The sequence below is a fragment of the Lissotriton vulgaris genome, chromosome 12 (assembly GCF_964263255.1).
Source record: "Lissotriton vulgaris chromosome 12, aLisVul1.2, whole genome shotgun sequence".
NCBI lineage: Eukaryota > Metazoa > Chordata > Amphibia > Caudata > Salamandridae > Lissotriton > Lissotriton vulgaris.
This window is the reverse complement of record NC_141700.1, coordinates 392,308,281-392,327,289: the sequence shown is the minus strand read 5'-3', so window position 1 is coordinate 392,327,289 and position 19,009 is coordinate 392,308,281. Positions and strand designations below refer to the sequence as shown.

At 47.1% G+C, this 19,009-nt stretch overlaps 1 protein-coding gene across 7 annotated transcripts in view; it reads right to left on the bottom strand.

The window, feature by feature from the left end:
- The window catches only part of CYLD (CYLD lysine 63 deubiquitinase), a 516,546-nt gene that overhangs the window by 258,129 nt on the left and 239,408 nt on the right, over positions 1 to 19,009 (bottom strand). The window lies entirely within an intron of this gene.

Sequence of the window (19,009 nt, the reverse complement as noted above, 5' to 3'; positions counted from 1 at the left end):
AGGAACAAAATGAAAAGTGCAAAAACATAAGGCAAGAATAACAATGTGAAGTGTAACTACTTCTCCCTTTCCATAAGGAACAAAATGAAAAGGGCAAAAACAAAGAAAGAACAAAATGTGAAGTGTAACCAAAAACTATAAGAGAAAATTAAACAAATAAAATATGATATCAATATAATGAAATATAAAATCATGACAAAACATAATCATTCAATTTGGAAGGTAATTTTATACAACGAACTCCCAATTCCGGTGGTAAGGAATAGGCGTCAGCAGTGATCACAGCAGTGTTAGAGGCAGAAGGACCTAATGGACTGGAATGTGTAACTGGAGTCCAGGAAGTGGAGGCACTTTCCATGCTGGAGTGTGCAACAGGAATGCAAGATGGGGAAGAACTTTCAATATAGGATGTTGGAGCTTGTAACCAAAAAGACCAGTCACAATGCTTAAACTCCTTTTTGGTTAAGTTAAGTAAGGAGCGAGCCTGTAAAACAGAAAGATGTACCAAAGACCTTTTGTTCCACCATCCTTTAACACCAAGTAGGGCTGAACCTCTGCTGACAACGGTGACTTGTACCGGTGGGGAAAATTTTGACAAACCCTTAGTTACTTTTTTGGGAGTTTTGATGAGAACCCAATCACCAACCTTCAATTCAAGTACGTTCAAGTTTTTAGCAGAGTCATGCACAGACTTCATAAGATTTTGTTTTTGTAAAACTTTGGATGCCAATTCTTGATTGCCATCAGTGCTCTTGTTGTTCTTGTTAAGTAACCAATTGGGACACAAACTGGTGTGAGCAGACCTGCTTCTTAAAAAGGAAAATGGAGAAACACCTGTGGTACAATTAGGGGAAATATTTTAAGACCACAGCTTGGCTTCAAGGAAATCTTGTACATCTTGGTGAGAAGAAATGGCTGCTTGAATGGCATCTTTAACCAACCTGTTTGCCCTTTCTACTAAACCATTCGAGGTCGGTGAATATAGAGAGACCTTATAATGTTTGACATCACGTTCAACTAGGAATGAACTGAACTTCTCAGAAATTAAATGGGTGCTGTTGTCTTTAACAATAACAGAAGGTGAACCTTATACCGAAAATATTTTCTAAAGAACTTAATAGCATTGGTGGAATTTGCTGAATCACAGAACACATGGTAAACCCATTTGGATTGATAATCAATTAACAAAATAAGATATTTTTGGTCATGAGAAAGGAGATCATAGGGTCCAGAGAAGTCTAAACCAACTTTTTCCCACGGTTTATTGGGAAAAGGAGCAGGAAGTAAAGGTGTGTTCATAACTTTCCATTTGTTGTCAGATAAGAGCCACTCAGGGCATGAGTCAATATGAAACTCAACTTGAGATTCAAGGGATGGCCACGAATAGTGAGACTTGATGAGCTATGAAGTCTTTGAAATTCCAAGATGACCTTGGTGTGCAAATTGAATGATGTCATTTCTGATACTGGAGGGAGGTACAAAAGAATCATATCTCTTCACCATGCCATTAACCAAGGATAATTCAGATGCAACCATGGCAAAGGCTTTCAACTCATACAAAGTTTCCTATTTTCTGGCCAACCCGTAACAATATATTCAGTTACGAGTTTTAGACTTTCATCCTTGTTATTTGCTTCCAGCCAGGAATGTTCAGTAATGTAGGGACATTATTTAATGCCATCAAGAGCAGCGACCACACACTCAGTGTCTTCTACATCCTCAATTTCAGAGGAATCCTGAAAAGCCATGCGTGAGAGGCAATCTGCTCTAAAATGTCTTCCCCTTGAAACATGTTTTATGGAGAAATGAAACTCCTGTAACTTGGAAAGGAGTCTAACAAGTATGGCTGAGGCTTTACCAAGCCCATTTCCATTGAGTAACTGCGTGAGGGGTTTGTGATCATTGAACAGATCAAAATCATGCCCCCAAATGTAATTTTTTTAAAAAAACATATTTTATTGCAGAAAAACATTACAGTACATAAGCAGACTGTGCATCCCCCTGACGGAATTGTGACAAGATAGAATGCAGATCCACGAGGAGACCTAGACATGAATTACATTTTAGTACCTTGATTTTGAGGGCAGTACATCATGCATAAATCAGACATATCGTCCAGTTGTATTGTGACCATATATCAGTGCTCAATTAACGTATAAGGAACATAAAAAGGGAACAAAACCCAACCCCCACCCCCCAGGCTCATCCTACTTATAAATGGACAACAAAACATGTAGCAGTGTCGACCTTATTTCTCTGTGCGCATCTGCGTTAGGCACCCAAATAAAGGAAATACATTCCTGTCCAACAAAAATCTTGTTCAAAGAGCCCATCTCATGGCGCAGGGCTCTGCACTCCAGAGGTCACTGCCACAGAAATATATGAAGCTCAAGCGGGCCTTGGGCTTAACAGAGAAACAGGTTCCTCCACCAGAGAACTGAGTCAGGCGAGCCAATTAACCTACACCCGCCCTCTGGGCCACCCACCCCAGATTGCGCTTATGACCACCCAGCTCAATGCATGAAATACCAATGAATCATACGTAGCAAGCCACATCTATACAGAGGAGCACCCGGAACAGAGTCCTCCCCCTGGCCCCGCGCCTCTCTGGAGCACACACGCCAAGCAGGACCTAACCCTACAGACAGTCCCTCTCACAACAATCACCAGAGGGATAATTCGACTCACCCGGGGGATCCAGCCACAATCCTCTATAGTCCGCCCACCTCTTCCATATTTTATATTGCTTCCGCGGACAGCCACGTACAACGAAGATGGGCTGTTCAAGCCCCATGTTAAAATCTAGACCATTCCTCAATGCAGAGAGCGGGGGCCCACGATCATTCTTCCAGCTCCTGGCGATGTCCCGTTTAGCTAGGGTAAGGCCCAGGAGCAGCAGATGCCGTTTATAGAGGTTGCCACCTATCCCATCCATCACATGGAGAAGGGCCAACCGCGGGGTGCGCGGGAACATCCACCCCAACACTTCCGACATGCAAGCGAAAACCCCTTGCCAAAAGCGGTCCAGAGCAGTGCATGACCATACCGTATGGAAAAAGGTGCCTTCCTCCTGACCGCATCGGAGACACCCTGGGGAGGCGATCAGACCCGCCCGCCACAACCGGGCCCGAGTAAAATAGACGCGACGCAGAAATTTAAATTGAATGAGCCGTAGACGCATGGCTATCGCGGCCCCCCGTGGGGCTGCAAGGGCCTCCCTCCAGTCTTCTTCTTCAAGAGCGCCAACGTCCTCCTCCCACACTCCTCGCAATCTGTCCGTCGACTGAGCACTATGAGGGACCAGGGTCTGGTATATACTCGAAATCTTTTTAATCTCCAAATCTCCCATAAAAACTTTGGCCTCCAGGGGGCTAAACTCCGGAACCGCCTTAATGCCCACCAAGCTTGGGGAAAGGGCATGACGGAGCTGCAAGTAGCGGAAGAATTGAGATCGAGGCATGTGGAATTCTTTCTGCAGGTCCGTAAAGGACTTAAGCGTACCATTCCGCACTACATCCCCCAGGGTCGAGATCCCAATGGCATCCCAATCCCGAAAGCCCTGTAACGTTGCGAGCTCCAGCAAGTGCCCGTTGTGCCACAAAGAGGTCTCATCCGTCAACTTATTCCACCACCCCATGCGCTTCAAGGAGTGTCGCCGGACAATAAAGACTAGTTTCGTAACCGGCGGCAGATCCCTCCGCAATGGCGCCGAATACAGCAACGTATGTAGGGTGTGCGGCTCCATCAAGCGCCGCTCCAGTGCGTACGCCAGACCTCCTCTGTCCCCATACCATCACTCATTGAAGATCAGGAGATGGGAGGCTTGGTAATAGGAGAGAATATCGGAAGTCGCCAATCCCTCACAGTATGTGGACAGAAAGCACGTACGAATCGCTACCCGTACCGTCTTACCCCCCCCCCCCACAGAAACTGACGCAGTGCAGAATTTACCCGCGCGAACAATCTGGTCGCAATCGAATATGGGTGGTTTTGCAGCTGGTAGATCAACCGTGGTAGTGAGACCATCTTAAAGATTGCCGAAAGGCCATAGATCGTGAGGGGCATTACGGGACCAGAGTTTCATGTCCGATCGCGTGCGCTCCCAAACCGGTGCCAGGTTCCTTTCCCATGACACCACGGGCGCATCTGTGAGGAACACTCCCAGGTATTTGAGCCCTCCATCCGCCCTCTGCAGAAAACTTTCATGACCTCCAGTATTCTCGGCCCGACCTGTTAAAGTCCGTCAGAAAAAAGAGGACATCGTCAGCGTACAACGCAATTCTATCAGAGGCCCCTCGAGCCCACTCAAATCCCTTTAACTGCGTATCCATACGGACCCTTGCCGCTAGCGGCTCCATCGCCACGGCGAAACGGTACGGGAATAAGGGGCAGCCCTGCCTCGTGCCACGCCGCACCGAGAAGCGGGAGGACACTGCCCCGGACACCCTCACTGACGCGGTCAGCTCGGTATACAGGAGGCGAATAGATGACAAGAAGCGTGGGCCAAAATTGAGTCTGCGCAGGAGGGCGAAGAGGTAGACCCAACTGAGGGAGTCAAATGCCCTATCTATGTCCGCCAGGAGAAGAGCAGCCGGAGTCCCGGACCGTCTAATCGCCGCCAGTGCCACATGCGCCCGCCTGATGTTGTGGCGCGTCGCCCTTTGAGGCATAAAGCCCGCCTGGTCTGGGTGTACCAGGGCCGATATATGTGGCATGAGACGGTTAGCCAACGCTTTGGCCAACACCTTGACCTCCACATTCAGGAGTGAGATCGGGCGGTAGGAGGCATGTTGCTCCGGGAGCCGACCTGGCTTCAGAAACACCACCACCTTCGCATGAAGCCAGCCGGGGGAAGCCTCCCGGTCTCCCTGGATTCCTCTACTACCGCACGATAATGCGAGGCCAATTGGAGATGGTATCGCTTGAATAATTCACTCGGAAACCCGTTAGAGCCTGCCGCCTTCCTGGAATTAAGCCCCCCCCCCAGGGCCCCAGCCAGTTCTTCATCCGACAGTGGTAAGTCCAGCTGTTGCTGCGTCTCATCAGACACAGCCTTTGGTGGGAGGACCCCAATGAATCTCTCCACCCACTCTTCAGTCAGGCATTCCCGCGGGGCATAGAGGTCAGCATAGTACTCAGCGAAGCTATCCGCTATCGGTTGGGGGTTCACCAGTGGTGAGCCATTCCCGTCCAGTATACCCGGAAGGGCATGTGGGCGAAGGGTCCCCTGGCAGAGCCTATGTAGCATTTTGCTAGATTTATCTCCCCATTGACAAACTCTGCTACGAGTAGCCAACCATGCCTGTCTGGCCTCATCTAACAGAAGAGAGGCATACGACCGCTGAGCCTGCAGCAGGCGTCGTACCCCCACACCACAAGTGTCCACCCTACTTTGACGCTCCAGTCTTTCCACCTCCGCCTCTGCCTCAACCAAAGCTTCCCTGCGCCGTTTACGTGCAGCCGCGCACCAAGCAATGTCTGCCCCTCTAAGGGTGGGCTTCAATGCCTCCCATAAGGTCGCAGTGTCCGAGACCGAACCCAAGTTCATGGTCAAGTAATCCGCCATCGGAACTGAGGCAGCGCCCCGCCAACTGCAAGTCGATGTACCCTGAGGAATGGTCCGATAACCCTCTAGGGTGAATACCAGCCAACACCGCCCTCGAGACCACCCCCCTAGGGACAAACAGAAGGACAACATCCACCCGACCCCCTTGGCCTGTCGTAAGACCGCCCGCTTGATTTTCTCTAGGAGCCCACCTACATTCCAGCTCACCACCCGAAGGGCGCCCGGGGATCCCTGGACTGTTGTCAAGCCACTAGACATCTAGGGGCAGATTGTGTGTGGGCCTTGAACAATAGTTGTAGCAAAGTGTAAATACTGCATGTGATGCTCGGTGTGACAGCGCAATCTAACCCCCAAACCAAACCCCCACCCCATACCTCATGAAACATTGAAGTACCTGTCGCGGTCGGATAGGAGCCAGGCCCCCAACAGCAAAGTACAGTACACATGGTCCAATTATGAGGGTTCACCAGTACTATCTCCCTCAGCCGGGACTGAGGGTCCAATCTTCGGTGTCTGGGGCGCTGCATATCTTCTGACCCCCGAGCTGCAGGATTGTGATCGCCTCTGAGATCGGGGCATCCGAGAGCCCCGCCGGCGTTGTCTCTGTGAAGCCTGCTGCGCCCCTTCACTCAATGACGAATCGGAGTGCCGACCTGGGGGGGTATGGGCCCTCACCCGCACAGTCTCATCCGTCCATTTGAAGACGTCTTCCGGAGAGTCAAAGAAAAAAGTCAGCGACTAGAACACCACACGAAGGCGCGCCGGAAACAACAGGGCATACTGTAGCTTAAGTTCTCTTTGCCGGGCCTTAGCTGCCTGGAACGACTGGCGCTGTTGCTGTACCAGGCGTGTGTAATCCGGGAACACCATGATCCGGTTATTGTCAAACATGAGAGGCACTTTCGCTCTGGCCTGTTTCAGGATGGCATCCCAGTCAAAGTAGTTTAGTAGCCTTGCGATTACTAGACGGGGCCGGGCCCCCACCGGTGGCTTCTGCACTAATGCCCTGTGAGCCCGTTCGATGATAAAGCAGCGGGAGAGAGCGTCTGGAGGCATCCAGCCCTCGATCCACTGCGTAAGGAAACACTCCATGCCCCCCGACTCACACCCCTCCGAGAAGCCCACGAAGTGCAGGTTGTTTCGACGGGCCTGCCCTTCCGCATCCTCCGCGCGCAGCGCCAGGCCTTTCTGGGTACTTTCCAACTTTGCCACCTTCTGCTTGAGGGCCTGGATTGGGTTATGGCGGCCAGCAGCGTCGCATTATCTGGCGGGCCCTCCTGTGAGTGTCTGGTAGTTCCACTCGCCGCCCCGGGGCCCGTGAACTTATCAATGGGCTCGTGTGTAGTAGGGCCACGGCTTCCCTTACCTCTAGTCATGGCAATGCACTCCTCACAGCCCCCCCCCCCCCAAGGGGGGAGCCCGCCAGCCGTATCGTCCCTTGGGGCCCCCACTGGGTGTACCGCCACTAGTGTCCGCCGGTAAAATCGCCCTCAGCAGGAGGCCGGCATGTGTCGGGGCCAAGCAGAGCCCAGTGGACCGAAATCCACGTGGGCAGGGCCAAAGTCAATGGGCACAGGTTTGTGGCAATTCGCCCCACATTGCCAAGGCCCAGTCGCCACTCAGGCCGTAGCGCAGGCTCGGGCCCCCTCCAGCCGCCACGCGGGCTCTCCCAATGCCCGGTCTGTAATCACCGCTCCACTACTCCCCTCGTGCGACCCAGCCCGGCCGGCCGCCGATCTCCTTGGGGGGATGGAGGGCCCCACACCGCCACACCAACTATCCAGTCTGCCTTCCAAAATACGGGGGGGCCCGGAACGTCGAACCACGACCAAGCCGCTGATGGAGCAGGGAGGGGGGGGGGCAAACAGCGTCCACTGTGTAGGGCCGCTTCAAGGCCAGTCACGGCCCCAAGGAGGGCAGGCCACCCCCTGTTGTCTCCTCACGGGGAGCCCACAGCCAATGTTGTCCTCGGGCCCATCTATTCTACCCACAGTCCTGGTTCCGGTCGGAGAGCCTTCACTGTGCCGAGGCCCACCGCTGTCAGCTGCGTAGCCCCGGGCACGCCAAAATCGAGGTCCCGGCTTCCTGGACTTTCGCTAGGCCGCAGCACGCCGGGCCAGCCACCTCCGTCCACCGGCACCGCAGTCTTTCCGCCGGGGCACCGGACCAACTCCGCCGGCTTCCAGGGCAAGGATATCCCCTCAAGGACCGCTGAAGCGTCCGAGGGAGCAGGATAATCGCCGGATCAAAGCTGGGCTGGACGGAGCTATCTAGCACACGTCCATCATGATGGCCTGCTTAGCCACGCCCCCCCACAAATGTAATTTTTAAACTTATTGATAGCCCAAACACAGGCGAGAGATTGGCGTTCAATGGTGCTATAATGTGTTTCAGATGGTTTAAGCATTCTTGAAGAAAAAGCTATGGTGTGCTCCCTTCCTGAGATTCATTGGCCAAGGACAACCCCCAATCCCGTAAGACTGGCATCCACCATTATGAAACACTTAGAGGAGTCCTGAAAGGGATGCAGGCCGGTGCTTCAACAATGAGCTTTTTGACTTGATCAAATGAAGCAGCTATCTCTTCTGACCAATCAAATGAAAGAGCAAAAGAGCACGCAATGGCTCAACCGTTTGAGCGTATCCTTTTACAAAACAGGCGTAGTATTCAGCTAGGTCCAAGAATGATCGAAGTGAGTCTTCGTCTTTGGGAGGGGTGGCATGGCTGATGGCTTTAAAAAGTGACACTTTCGGTTTGATTCTTTCTGGAGATAAAGTATGACCCAAATAATCCAATTGCTGTGTGCCAAATTTACACTTGCCAGCTCTAATTGTCATGCCCACCTCATCTAACTTAGTCAAAACGGAGGATAAATTTGACAAATGTGATTCCCACTAATCAGAAAAGACCAAAACATCATATTGGTAGGCCTGGACCCCGGGCATGTTCTGAAAAAGATTATCCACGATCTTCTGGAAAAAACACTGGCCAGAGAGGCCAGGCCAAAGGGAAATCTGAAGTACTTGTAAACCCCGAAAGGTGTAATGATATTGGTGAACTCTAGTGAATCCGCAGTTAAAGGTACCTGGTGGTAGGCTGAACGCAAGTCAATGATTGAAAAGAATTTAGCTCCAAACAAGTTGGCAAGAAGTTCATGAATTTTGGGGAGAGGGTGACAGTCAATCAAGATGTTTTTATTTAATGTGCGCAAGTCCGCGCATAATCGGACCTCTCCAGATTTCTTTCGGACAATAACGATGGGAGAAACTCACTCTGAAGAATCGGAAGGGGCGATAACACCATCCTCACACAGGGATTTGAGAACAGATTTGAGTTCATCCTTCGCACTAAGGGGCAAGGGACGCACCTTGTGGACAAAGGATTGGGCTTGTGGCTTATGTCTAATAAGTTCCCAACTTATTTGAAAGAGTTTGGGAAATATATCCAAAGCCTTTTTAAGGTCAGAAGTGTGATCAGTGAGACATAAGCAATCAGTTTTAGGGTGTGGAACATTTCTAGACCCAGCAGGTGTATAGCCTTGAGGGGGGTTACCAAGGATGATTGGGTTTTCGGAACCTGGAACCAAATATAAACCCATTTTGGCAAGGTCTTGCCAACCAATGATGTTGCGTCCCCTGACTGCAACATATACCTTTGTAAATATAGATCTTTCTAAACATTCTACTCTAGAATTGAAATAGCCAAGCATGTCTATTTCAAACTCACCAAAAGCTTTTGGGTTGACATCAGTTTGAAATAAAGAAATTGATCCCTGCCATTTCTCCAGAAACATGACATCTGATAATATTGTTATTGGGGATCCAGAATCAGCCATGATGGGAATCTCTATGTCCCCAACAAAATCCAGTTCCTAAGGGACCTTTGACCAAATGTGGGGTAAAAACAGAGTTACATTCAATTGATACAACCATATACTGAAAATGATCAACAGTTTCAGAACATTCAATACTGTTGATTCTTGTAGGTCTTTTAACAGATCTACATGATTCTTGGAAATGCCCTATTTTTTTACATAGTACACATCGTTTCCCAAGGGCAGGACACATGGGATTATTTCCCAGGTGTAATTTAGATCCACACCTGTAACAGTGTTAGTTTTTTTCAACACTTGTCTGAAAGGTCTGTTAGCAATAAAAGCATTAACCGAATTAGCAATGTCTTGTGAAGGAGTTTTAAAAGAGTTGTGAGGTTGATCATTTTGAAGAACTTTGGAGGTGATGATAGACCTCTCAATACTCTTGGCGATATCTATAGTTTCTTGTAGTGTAGGTTTCCTACAACTAAGTAGGCATTCTTGTATTTTCCTATAATAGCAAGCAAAGACAAATTGATCCAGAATGTAAATGTCTGGATTTGCCTCAAATTCACAAGTCGAAGCTAAAACTCGCAGTTGCGCAATATATTCTTCCACTGTTCATCTTCGCGTTGCTTTCTCCTAAAGAAATAGTGTCTTTCAAGCATTATATTTGATTCTTCGTCGTAATGTCTTGCAAGACAAGATAATGCTTCATTATAAGAATTCCAATGCTCTGCGTCACCTGCCTCTCCACTAGGAGCAGGAATTGTGGGTGTTTTTAAATACATGCTGTGCTGCTAGACCTAGGCAACCATACAAAATTGCAACTTTGCGTTCTGAGAAAATTTGACGGCATCAATGGCGACAATATGGTTCTCAAAAGCCTATATCCATTGAAGCCATGGAATACTTGGTTTTCTAGGATGCTGTAAGAAGGGAGGGGGTTGTGCAAATTGTTGTTAGGTAGCCATAGATGAAAGGGTTATAAAGTAAATATGAAGAAAAACAAAAGTAAAGTTAAATTAACAATGACATTTTTTAAATATTGAAATAGTAATAATCAATAAATGGCTGAATGGTTGAAAAGTATGGTGAGCCTATCACTGAATGGGAGTCTCAGAGATTAACAACAGGTGCAAACTTAAATTAAAACGAAAGGTGTGCCTGTCAATGTTAAATTGTGCAGGCTGAATGATGTACAAGGGTCTTAAGTTCTTGATAAAAATAAAATGAAGAAGGTGTGCCTGTCACCGCAGAAGCGTGCAGGCTAGATCCTACCTTCAAGTACATGTGTCTTTTCCAGCGTTGGTAAATGGAGAAACTTGAAGCGATGGGTTGCTAAGCAGCAAAATGAAGCTAAAATGGCTGCTTGCGTGGAGACGCTTACGTGGAGATCTTGGGACATGATTAGGCTGCGTCAGAGAGCGTTGCGGAGTCGTGCTCCCGTTGCTTGGGAGACAAATCACAAACTGCCTGACGTCATCTTGCAGCTTACTAAACTCCCAAATTGTCGGAGAAATGTGGCGAAAGAAAGGCGAGCTGACTTAGAAGTTCTGCTCGACGAGGAGGTGTCGGCGAGGCAGGAGCGAAGATCAAAGAGGAGGTGCAGAAGGAAAAAAGCTTGGCTGGTGGGTGCTGGACGCTTGGTTTCTTCGTCCTCTCGTTGCCAAATGTAGTGAAGCGGCTGTAGGCTTCTTTATGGCAAAATGCTTGAAGTTTATTCACAATTTAACAGCACCCACAACCAGAGCTCCCGCTGCGCACCAGGACTCCAGACAACTGACTAACTTTGTCAGAACCCTGGGACACACCTAGCAGTGTCCGATTATGGAACCCTCTTTAAACATACACATGAGTGGCACGGAACATCTGAATGGCACGGGACATCCTCACGCCGTACCCCAGCGCGAGGATGGATAAGTTACTTACCTGTAATCCTAGTTCTCTTCGAGGGGTATACTCATGAAAGTCATAAGCACTGAATTATCTCCGCCCATATGCGGGAACTCGGAACATATATATGTGTAAAATATATAAAAAGAGTACATAGTACTAAATAATTATACACATATACATGTATAAACCAATAATATGCAGCCCTAAACCTATCCAATAGGCTAAGCAAACCATAATTACATGCCTCTCTGTAGTATGAAAATAACTCATAACATATACAGTAAGAAAAAGACATGAACATTAGTTACATTCTGCAGAAAAACACCTTTTATTTTCATCAAAGAAAACAGGTAATGAAAGGCAATTAGCCTAAGCAGGCTGCATAAGCAAATAACATCCCTGTACAGAAAAGGGAACTGGCACCTCGCCTTTAAGGCCTCAGAGAATCTGAACACTTTCCCTTTAAGGCCTCCAAGAGAGCCCTGCTGCCATCATGCCCCACAGGTCAGTTTTTTTGTACGGTATAAGAACCTGTAGGAACCTGCATACCAAATGCAACAGTAACTTATCAAACAACTGCTACTGCTTGCCCGGGGAGGTGGGAGGGTGCTTATGACTTTGAAGAGTATACCCCTGGAAAAGAACTAGGATTACAGGTAAGTAACTTATCCTTCTCTTCCAAGGGATACTCATCAATAGTCATAAGCACTGAATTGAGTAGCAAGCTCATACCCACTTCCAAGCGGGAGAGCAGAAAAAACACTTTGACACATACATATTAGCTAGTATTAGCAAACAAGTTTCTCAGTGAAGCTTGCCCAACCTGAGCATCTGCTGTGTGTCCGAATCAAGACAATGGCGAGTAAAAGTATGAACTGAATGCCATGTAGCTGCTTTACAAATTTCTGCCATGGGAACATTCCTTAGGAGAGCTGTGGAAGAAGCTTTTCCCCTAGTAGAATGAGCCTTTGGCCTCCCTGACAAAGATCTGTTGGCTAACTGGTAGGCCAGAAGAATACAAGAAACAATCCATCTAGAAATGGATCTTTTGGTAGCTGCAGACCCCGTATTAATAGGACCATAGTTAACAAACAAACGGTCTGGCTTCCTCAATGTCTTTTTTCTGTCCAAGTAAAACTTGAGAACCCTCTTCAGATCTAAAGAAGGGAAAAATCTTTCTAGAGGATTCGCAGGATTGGGAAAGAAAGTCGGTAAAGTTATAGTTTGATTAATGTGAAAGTCCGATACTACTTTAGGCAGAAAACTAGGATGCGTTCCGAGAACCACCCTGTTAGCATGGAACACAGTGAAAGGTTCCTTACACAAAGAGCCTGGATTTCGCTCACCCTGCGAGCCGAGGTAATGGCCACCAGGAACACAACTTTCCAAGTTAAATGTTGTAAGGAAGCTTTATGAATAGGCTCGAAAGAAGCCCCCATTAATTTAGTCAACACAATGTTAAGCTCCCATGGAGGAGAAGGAGATCTGGCTGAAGGGTACACCTTTCTTAAGGCTTCCAGAAAGTCTTTCACTAAAGGAATCCTAAAGAAAAAAGTCTGGTTAGGTGACTTTCTATAGGCAGTGATTGCTGCAAGATGAACTTTAAAAGAAGTAAACTGAAGCCCAGACTTCGCCAAATGCATCAAATAAGGCAAAATAACCTGTTCTTGACCTTGGATGGGATCATGTCCATTGTCTACACACCATAGGAAGAATCGCTTCCACTTGAAAATATATGACTTCCTTGTGGAAGGATGTTTAGCTTCTTTAAGTATCTCCATACAGTCTGAATTAAATTGTAAGTGACCATATTGGCTGACTTCAGGAGCCATGCTGCCAACCGAAGGGAGGACAAGTTGGGGTGGAATACTCTCCCCGTCTGCTTGGATAGAAGATCCGGGCAACATGGCAATCTCCTGTGTGGCACTTCCGATAACTGAAGGAGGTCTGGAAACCACCATTGGCGAGGCCATTCCGGGCTATTAGAATCATCCTGGAGTTGGCTCTGTATAACTTGTTGATCACTGCTGGAATTAATGGGATTGGTAGAAAAGCGTACAGTAAGTTCTGACACCATTCTATCAAAAGGGCATTCCATTGAGATCCATTCTGGGGAAACCTGGATGCGAAGACGGGGCATTTTGCGTTTCCCGCGTCTGCAAACAGGTCGATGTCTGGAGTTCCCTATGCTTGAAAGATGTTGTATGCGACCTCGTCGTTGAGAACCCAATCGTGAGCTTTGACGAAGTCTCTGCTGAGGAAATCTGCCTGAGAATTGAGGAAACCTGGCAGATGAACAGCTACTATTGACAAGTCTCTTGCCAGAAGCCAGTTCCATATGGTTAGAGATATTTGCATCCATTGGTCCTCCAAACACTGATGCAGTGGACACATGTGCAATCTTGCGTTTGGTACTATAAAGATGCACGAGGCCATTGACCCCAGAAGAGATGGCACTTGACGAACTGTTGGGAAGCTTGTATGAAGAAGAGTTTGGCATTTTACTCAAATTGATAAACAACTCTCCTCCGAAGGACACACGTTTACTTTTTCTGTGTCCAGGAAGGAATCCAGATAGTAAATCCTTTGTGTTGGGTTCAGTATGGACTTTTTTTGAAATAGACATGAAGTCCCAGTTTGTGCAACAGTTGAAGGCAGCTTGACAGATGATCCTGCAGTAGAGCTGGAGATGAGCTTTTCAGGAGCCAGTGGTCCAAGTAAGGGTAAATGAATATCCTCTGCATCCGAAGGAAGGCGGCCACCAACGCCATACATTTGGAGAATGTTCGGGGAGCTGACTTTAGCCTGAATGGAAGAACTGCATACTGGTAATGCTGAACAGACATTCGAACCCTCAGAAATGTTAGATGTCTCCTTGAAATTGGTACATGAATGTATGTGTCCTGTAGATCGATTGAACACACCCAATCCCCTTGGTGAAGTTGAGGTAAAATTTGATGAAGCGCCAACATCCAAAATTTCTCTCTTCGAATGAATCTGTTCAACAATCTCAAATCCAGTATAGGTCTGTACTCTGCGGTGGGACCTTTCTTTTGTACAAGAAAGAAACGAGAATAGAGCCCTTGATTTCTTTGTGGAGTTGGAACTTTCTCTATGGCTCTTTTGTTTAATAAGGTGTTCACTTCCTTTAGCAACACAATTTGGTCTTGATGAAAAACTCCTTTTGGAACTATGGAGGGGGGGGCTTCTTGAATTAGAGAAGATATCCATTCTGAACGATGTCAATGACCCATTTGTCTTTTGTTAAACGCCTCTACTCGTCCAGATATACTGCAATACTTCCTCCTACCGGAGTGGACAACAGCTTTGGAGGAAGATCCTTTTCATGGTTTCTGTGGCTGTTTTGGTGCTGTCGACTGTTGTCTGCTACCACCTCTGCCTCGTCCAGGTCTGCGTTGTTGAAACTGCGACCTTTGTTGAGATTGGCCCTGGTTCTGCGATGACCAGTTCGATGTTTGCCCTCGCTGTTGAAACGACCGCTTGTCGTAGGGACGAAAGCGACAACAAAATTCTTTCTTTTTCTCAGGGCCAACAGCATTTTAGCCATTTCGTCACCTGCATGCTCTCCAGACAACGACGATCCATTAAAAGGCAAATGAACAATTTTCCTCTGAGCATCAGGTTTGAGGCCCGTGAGACGGAGCCAGGCTCACCTCCTCGAACAGATGCTGTGGGCATATCCATGAGCGGCTAAATCAGCAGAGTCGGCGGCCGTACCGATGATCTGGTTAGCCACCAAGCCCCCTTCTTGTACAATCCCCAAGAAATCTTTCTGATCTTCCTTGGGTAATTTTTCTGCAAATCTTGTCAAGGAATCCCATAACGATCGGTTGTATCGTATGTCGTATGTGGAGAAGTGTGGCTCAATGATTAGAGCGGCAGACCTTGATGCAGAGGTCTAGCCCGGGACCAGGGTTCAATTCCCTGCCTCGGCGGGTCTTGGGCTCAAAATTCCACAGGCCTGATAATTCTCGCCTCTGTGCCTATTCCAATCATGGAGTCCCACTCTGCAACTCTGGGCAATAGCATGCTTAATCTCCACAACGGCCCCCACAACGCTAAGGATGCCTGGCCTCCACCATGGGGGTGCCCAGGAGTGGACGCCTCACAGGGAAAGCCAGGATGGGTTCCACAGCGGTATTCGTACAAGCGCCTTGAGACCCTTGCGGGTGAGTAGTGCGCTATACAAGTATCAATTTTTTATCGCCCTAATAGAGCGGCTGCACTAGCCACTCTCATCACAGACCCTGACGTATTACACATTCTCCTTCCCACGGAGTCCGTGTTCTTGCTATCCTTTTCTGGTGGAGCAGATGAAATGGACATAGCAAAATGTGCTTTCCTAGCAGCAGCGACTATACGAGAATCCGGTGGAGGGTTCGTACGTAGAAATAAGGGGTCCTGATCTGGGGCCTTCTATTTCTTTGCAATCCTGGAGAGCCCCGAGTCCACTGTGGCAGGTGTCAAGAAAGTCTTTATTGCAGGTTCCAGTAATTCCTGCCACTAAAGGCAATAGAGGTCTTGTCGAAGACTTATGATGCTAGGTCTCAAATATGACTGATGAAGTAACTTGGGGTACAGACATAGGTATGTTAAACTTGTTAGCCCCTCTACATAACACCCCACTGAAAGTCCCAAGATCATCACAGGAGATACTCTGGAAGGTGGAGTAGAAGAGATCGTAGGAGAATAGTCTCTGTAGGATGACCTTGTTGACGTGGTCGTTGCAGGAGACCTCTGTCTTCTCCGTGGTGTAGGAGACCGGTGTGATCTGGGGCGTTCTCTTGAGTGTGAACGTCGTTTCAATTGAGACCTGGAACGTCTCGGGGACCTACTGGCAGGAGGTCTTGAGCATTCCAAGGCAAGAGGCTTTTCGTTAGATCTGGGCTGCATCTGCCAATGTTGAATGCTTTCCAGCCATCTAGGGGACATGTTGGCCTGAGGTGATTTGCGCACCGGCGAGCCCTCCGGTGAAACTTGAATAATCTCTATTCCCATTGAAGATGAAGTACTCCTCGTTGAATGTGGAGATCTAGAAGCTGGTCTATTCACTTCTGACACAGGAATCAACTGTCTGTCCCTCGACGTCGAATGCCTCGACGTCGAATCAGAATGAGCCACCATCGACGACGATCGAGGAGGTGAGGCTCTGGTAGATGGGGATCTAATGGACGAAGCCCTCGACGCCAGTCCCTTCGACGTCGACCGCTGATGATCAGACGGTGTCCTCGACGTCGGCTCGGACCTCGACAAAGACCTATTACGGGTCCGAGAGGCTGATCTTGAGTGCCTTGATGCCGACCTAGAAACAGGTGGCGGAGATCTCAACGTCGACTAGTCTCTTTGACGCTGATTTTGATGTTCCATGCCTCGAGCCCGAAGCATGCCTCAACGTCGACCTATGTCTCTACGGTGATCTTGATCTCGACCTCATGCGCTTCTCAGGTCTCAAAGTCGATCTCACTGCAGTTGACATCACAGGCCTCAACGTTGATTTGCTTTTCGACTGTGATCTTCCTTTTTCTCGACGTCTACTTACTTTTTAAAGGTGATGTCTTCTATGACAATTTCACTTTTTCCACTGGCCTTGATGTCAACTGCGCCGACGGCAATCTAGACTTAGACGTCAATCTTGCTTTTTCAACTGGTCTCGATGTCGACGATACGCCATGAAGCTTTTTCTTACTCCTAGCCTCAGGAGAAGCAGATCTTCGACGTTTTCTGTGAAAGGAGGGCCCTCCAGATGAAAGATGACTTCCTGGGCCCTTTTCATGATGTTTTCCTCTCTCCATAAGACCAAGAAGTCTGATTTTCTCTCTCTCCTTCAAAGTTCTTCTGGAAAGCTGAAGGTAGTGGTAACATGTCTCTGAGTTGTGAGAAGAAGGTAAACACACCACACAGACCGAATGGGGATCGGTTTTAGACATCTTTTTCCCACAGGAAGGACAAATATAAAATAAAGGTGGCATATCTGACTAAAAAATAGCAACCAATTAGTCAGAAAAGATTGAAAAATACCACCAATGATAAGAAATATCGAAAAAAGTAGGAAATAACAAAATTCTGACTGAAAAAAGTCAAAATCTGTCGAGCTCAAGTCCCAGGTTCTTCTCAGAAAGAGACGGAAAAAAAGAACTGACCTAACTGTCACCTGTGGGGCATGATGGGAGCAGGGCTCTCCTAGAGGCCTTAAAGGGAAAGTGTTTAGATTCTCTGAGGCTTTAAAGGTGAGGTGCCAATTTCCTTTTCTGTACAGGGATTTTATTTGCTTATGCAGCCTGTTTAGGCTAATTGCCTTTCATTACCCGTTTTCTTTGATAAAAATAAAAGGTATTTTTCTGCAGAATGTACTAATGTTCATGTCTTTTTCTTACTGTATATGTTATGAGTTATTTTCATACTACAGAAAGGCATGTAATTATTGCTTGCTTAGCCTATTGGATAGGTTTAGGGCTGCATATATTTTACACATATATATGTATTAGGCTATATGTTCCGGGTTCCCGCATATGGGCGGAGATAATTCAGTGCTTATGACTATTGATGAGTATCCCCTGGAAGAGAAGGAATAAGTACACACTACAGTAGCCAGGCACCCTGTTGCCCTAGTGTCACAATAATTTGGTTTCAGCCAAAATACAATAGTCTACAGACCAAATCACATCTATCCAAACTAGAGTGAGCACATATCACTCATGCTATGCGGAGGTATTCAACAGGGCTGTCCTACTTCACCACTCATCATTAGCGTATTACTAGAGCCTGTGACCCAAGCAATGAGTAAAAATACACATTTAAATGTGTGTCATTAGCATATCTTTCTGTAACAGCAAAGTGTGAGGAGTTTAAAAACACCAATCCCATGTTAAAAAACATAAGCTGCAATTTGTCATCAGCCATAGCCTGAAATTTGACCTCTGATCTTTGAAGCACAGCAAATATGACAAAATAAATACAGTATTTGAAGGCATCTTTATTAATTGCTTGGACATCCACGACCCACCCATAACCGTCTCATGACCCGAACTTTGACCGAAAAGGCTGTTCTAACGTATGACTGATGACAGTAACATTAGAAGGCAGAATCTATTTTGTAATCCCAGGTCTAGAAGGGTTCTCCTAACAGGTGACTTGCGAACCAACAAATATTACACTTTTAACCTTGGTGTAGTGTTTGCCCTTTATTATATGTGATCAGACTTGCTGTGTTTTCTTTTTAAGGCTTTGAATTCTTTTTTGTTATATCTTGGCATAACGTTGTCCATGTATCTAAAGTGTTGAGTTGGTACTTCACACTGTTGACAAATTGATGACACAGATTTTAATGATTTCTTTGTCCCTGTCTCACTATAGTTGTCTACAGGGACAATGTCTCAATGAATAAACCATGATGATGTTCTCTACGTACATGGACATAAAAAATAAAAACCTAATAAAGTTTGCCCAAAAAAACTTCATGCACCCAACCCCAGATTCAGCAACCCTAGTTTGATGGGCTCGCCAGACCTCTGCTGCACTCACTGCAATAAAGTCATACTGTTTAACGGCACAATAGAACAACAGGTGAATTTTAGAGAACAAAAAGAACAATGGTAACTAAAGAGGGCCCGATGAGAAAAGGTAAACTTACACTTTTCTGTAAGTTTACTACTTTCAGTATTCACAAAGGTTAAGTTGGACCAAAAATCTCATTTTACTACTTTCGGAAA